The sequence below is a fragment of the Natator depressus genome, chromosome 1, assembly GCF_965152275.1.
Source record: "Natator depressus isolate rNatDep1 chromosome 1, rNatDep2.hap1, whole genome shotgun sequence".
NCBI classification, from domain to species: domain Eukaryota; kingdom Metazoa; phylum Chordata; order Testudines; family Cheloniidae; genus Natator; species Natator depressus.
The window spans coordinates 8,571,816-8,576,825 of record NC_134234.1 but is presented as its reverse complement, the minus strand read 5'-3'; the positions used below and the strand labels follow the sequence as shown (position 1 = coordinate 8,576,825).

Here is a 5,010-nt window from a genome sequence, read left to right as displayed (position 1 = left end):
GGGAGAGGTTCATGGCAGGGTGGAAGGCAAATTGCCTGGCCGCTGGTTACACGCAGCCAGACACCAGGGTGGTTAGAAGAGCACAGGAGGGTGCGATGCGCATCAGAGAAGCTTTGAAAACCAGTTTCATGACTGGACAGGCTACTGTGTGAAAGTTCTGTTTGTTTCTCCTTAATGAACCCCCCCCCCCTTTGGTTCACTCTACTTCCCTGTAAGCTAACCACCCTCCCCTCCTCCCTTCGATCACCGCTTGCAGAGGCAATAAAGTCATTGTTGCTTCATATTCATGCATTGTTTATTAATTCATCACACAAATAGGGGGATAACTGCCAAGGTGGCCCGGGAGGGGTGGTGGAGGAGGGAAGGACAAGGCCACACAGCACTTTAAAAGTTAAAAACTTTAAAACTTATTGAATGCCAGCCTTCTGTTGCTTGGGCAATCCTCTGGTGTGGAGTGGCTGGGTGGCTGGAGGCCCCCCCACCGCGTTCTTGGGTGTCTGGGTGAGGAGGCTATGGAACTTGGGGAGGAGGGCAGTTGGTTACACAGGGGCTGGAGGGGTGGTCTGTGCTCCTGCTGCCTTTCCTGCAGCTCAACCATATGTTGGAGCATATTAGTTTGATCCTCCAGCAGCCTCAGCATTGAATCCTGCCTCCTCTCATCACGCTGCCGCCACCTATCAGCTTCAGCCCTCTCTTCAGCCCGCCACTTACTCTCTTCAGCCCGCCACCTTTCCTCCCTGTCATTTTGTGCTTTCCTGCACTCTGACATTGTCTGCCTCCATGCATTTGTCTGTGCTCTGTCAGTGTGAGAGGACAGCATGAGCTCAGAGAACATTTCATTGCAAGTGCGTTTTTTTTCCGCCTTCTAATCTTCGCTAGCCTCTGGGAAGGAGAAGATCCTGTGATCCTTGAAACACATGCAGCTGGTGGAGAAAAAAAAATGGACGGTGTTATTTAAAAAGACACATTTTGTAGAACAATGGGTACACTCTTTCACGGTAAACCTTGCTGTTAACATTACATACACAGCACATGTGCTTTCATTCCAAGGTCGCATTTTGCCTCCCTCCACCACGTGGCTAGCCCCTCACCCCTCCCCGCTCCCCATGGCTAACAGTGGGGAACATTTCTGTTCAGCCACAGGCAAACAGCCCAGCAGGAATGGGCACCTCTGAATGTCCCCTTAAGAAAAGCACCCTATTTCAACCAGGTGACCATGAATGATATCACTCTCCTGAGGATAACACAGAGAGATAAAGAATGGATGTTGTTTGAACACCAGCAAACATACACTGCAATGCTTTGTTCTGCAATGATTCCCGACTACGTGGTACTGACCTGGCATAGTAAAGTGTCCCACCATGGTGGATGGAATAAGGCTGCCCTCCCCAGAAACCTTTTGCAAAGGCTTTGGGAGTACATCCAGAAGAGCTTTATGGAGATGTCCCTGGAGGATTTCCTCTCCATCCCCAGACACATTAACAGACTTTTCCAGTAGCTGTACTGGCCGCGAACGCCAGGGCAAATTAATCATTAAACATGCTTGCTTTTAAGTCATGTATACTGTTTAAAAAGGTACACTCACCAGAGGTCCCTTCTCTGCCTGGCAGGTCCGGGAGGCAGCCTTGGGTGGGTTCGGGGGGTACTGGCTCCAGGTCCAGGGTGAGAAACAGTTCCTGGCTGTCGGGAAAACCGGTTTCTCCGCTTGCTTGCTGTGAGCTATCTACAACCTCATCATCATCATCTTCCTCATCCCCAAAACCTGCTTCCGTGTTGCCTCCCTCTCCATTGAAGGAGTCAAACAACATGGCTGGGGTAGTGGTGGCTGAACCCCCTAAAATGGCATGCAGCTCATCATAGAAGTGGCATGTTTGGGGCTCTGACCCGGAGCGGCCGTTCGCCTCTCTGGTTTTCTGGTAGGCTTGCCTCAGTTCCTTAAGTTTCCACGCGGCACCTGAACCCTGTTATGGCCTCTGTCCTTCATGCCCTGGGAGATTTTGACAAATGTTTTGGCATTTTGAAAACTGCAACGGAGTTCTGATAGCATGGATTCCTCTCCCCATACAATGATCAGATCCCGTACCTCCCGTTCGGTCCATGCTGGAGCTCTTTTGCGATTCTGGGACTCCATCATGGTCACCTCTGCTGATGAGCTCTGCACTCACCTGCAGCTCGCCACGCTGGCCAAACAGGAAATGAAATTCAAAAGCTCGCCGGCCTTTTCCTGTCTACCTGGCCAGTGCATCTGAGTTGAGAGTGCTATACAGAGCAGTCACAATGGAGCACTCTGGGATAGCTCCCGGAGGCCAATACCGTCTAATTGCATCCACAGTACCCCAAATTCGACCCGGCAAGGCCGATTTCAGCGCTAATCCCCTTGCTGGGGGTGGAGTAAAGAAATTGATTTTAAGAGCCCTTTAAGTCGAAAAAAGGGCTTCGTTGTGTGGATGGGTGCAGGGTTAAATCGATTTAACGCTGCTAAATTCAACCTCAAATCCTAGTGTAGACCAGGGCTAAGTGATAGTCAGCAGAATAGAATTAAGTTCAAGGATGGATTGGTACCAAAAATGCACATGGCAACACTAACTGTGAAAAGGGCATGTCAGTAAATGAGAAAGCTAGTCAAAAAAGCCCTGAAACCAAGAGTAAGGAAACTAAAATCTTTAGACTCAGCATTGAAGTTACTTCAGCACAAGTTTTTCTAAATGATATAACCTAGGAATTATTTTGGGGAAGTTCTCTGGCCTGCACTATACAGAGGTCAGAACGGTCCCTTTGGCCTTAAAATCTATGAATCTCTAACATATGAGCAAACAAAGTGATGTTGTAAAAAGGGCTGATATCATTCTGGGGTGTATTAACAGAAGTGTCCTATGTAACACATGGGAGATAATTGTCCCACTCTACTTGACACTGGTGAGGCCTCACCTGGAGAACTGTGTCCAGTTCTGGGCACTTTAAGAAAGATGTGGACAAATTGGAGAGAGTCCAGAGAAGAGCAACACAAATACTCAGAGGCTTGGGGCATATTTAGTCTTGAGAAAAGAAGACTGAGGATGGACCCCAAAATAATCTTAAAATATGTGAATGGCTGTTATAAAGAGGATGGTGATCAATTGTTCTCCATGTCCCCTGGAGGTAGGACAAGTAGTAATGGGCTTAATCTGCAGCAAGAGAGATTTAGGTTAAATATTAGGACAAACTTTCTAACTATAAGAGCAGTTAAGCTCTGGGTTCCAAAAGGGCTTGTGGAATCTACATTCACAATCCAGAGAGTTGGACCAGATGAGCTCTTGAGATCCCTTTGAGCTCAACATTTCTAGGATTCTAAGACAATATGGCTGCATGCATAGCCTTGAGCAGAAAATACAAAGTGCTTCACAGGCAAGGCTCAAGTGTTTACCTCAGGGATTTCCAGCAAGGTTTGAAGACGGAAGAATTTTAAGAGGATCAGGAGAGGCTTCATCGTGGTTCCAACTTCCCTTGTGCGGCTATAGGAGAATCCATCAGGAACGTCAGTGGAGATTTGGGGGAAAGAACACATCAAAACCAAACATCCTCCAGATTGTTTCACTTTGATCCATTGTTCCCATTTCAGTAACTGGGATTTCCCAGGCAGGAATTGCTATCTCACGGACTGCAGCCCAGCCAAAACAGAGGCAGGTTTGACCCTGAATTCAGTTTTCAGCTGGAGGGGGTGCAGAGTAGTTGTGTGGGAATCCTGCTTTCACTTCATGGTGATTATATTTACCTGAAAGACGTTGGGTGGTAGAAATATGATCCATGGTGCTGCTGTGTTTACTCATAATTGCTGTTAAACTGTACAAAACCAGCTGACTAGGCAGGTCTCTTGACCATCTCCTAGGGAATGGGGTTAAAATAGTGACATAGCTCAATATTTCAGTGCCTCACCCAAGTGCCTGGTCAAGTGTTTGCTTGGTAACTAACTACCTTATACACTGGGCCTCGCTGCTTAGTTCTGCCCCATGGCTAACAGGTAGGGTTGCCAATTTTGTAATATTTAAAAACCGGACACTCCAACAAGAGTGCCGGAACCTCTCCTGCCCCGCCTCTTCCCCCCAGGCCCCTCCCCAGCTCTGCCTCTTCCCCCCAAGACCCCATGCTTATTTGCTCCTCTTCCCTCCTCCCACTATTGCTCACTACTATTCTCCTTTTTCCCCTGCTCGGGTTGGGAGGGACTCGCCTGCAGAGCCAGGGCTGGAAGCTGCAGCCACCAGACGCAGATTGGAGGTGGCCCCGGCTGAGTAGAGGCTGGCTCAGGTGATGACCGTCACCTCCCCGCCTCCTCTGCCAGCAGTAACCAAACTTCATGTGTTCGGTCAGTAGATCTGACCAGATACTGTCAGGTCCCCTTTTCGACCAGACTTTCCAGTTGAAAACTGGGCACCTGGCCACAGGGCTAATGGGGTGATTAATGACTCAGATGTCAAACACCAGGGCTGATCCTAGGCACAAGGGTCACAGCCACATGACCCTCTCAGAGACACAAACAGACCTCTGTCACCTGGCCTGGTCAGAGGCCCAAAACCCCAGCCACACGACCCACATGGAGGCAAACAGCAAACAGACCAACACACAACTCACCAAGTCCCTTTACCTTCATGCACTGGATCCACAGCTACGCCCTGAAAAACTCCCCTATTTGCCTCTCGTCTTCACCTGCCAAGCTGACTCCTCAGTTGGAGGGCCTACTGGGGAGTTGGGTCTTTGGGGGTTGATTTTCTGGCTTGGGAAAGGGAGCCAGACATTGGAATTTGGAGACTGGATCCTGGCAGAGAGCCAGTGACATGGGGACTAGGCTGTGGCAGTGCCTTGCTCAGTGAAAGCATGATCAGGCCAGGAGTGGGGAGCAACAGGCCTGGGGTATTTACTGGAGAAAGTGGGACTTTGCCTCGTGTGGGCGGCTGCTGAGCTGTACCTGGGGTTGTTGGGGTCGATATGCACACAGAGTGAATGGGTACGAAACATAGGGGTGTGATATGTGTGCTG

The 5,010-nt window shown here is 49.3% G+C and overlaps 1 long non-coding RNA gene across 1 annotated transcript; it reads right to left on the bottom strand.

Annotated features, from left to right (window-relative positions):
• Positions 1–716: 716 nt before the first annotated feature.
• LOC141980996 (uncharacterized) lies at positions 717–3,486 on the bottom strand. The gene is made up of 3 exons (XR_012637637.1): positions 3,404–3,486; positions 1,586–1,680; positions 717–923 (listed from the first exon to the last, which is right to left on the bottom strand). It is a non-coding gene; the product is annotated as an uncharacterized LOC141980996 (long non-coding RNA).
• Positions 3,487–5,010: the final 1,524 nt, after the last annotated feature.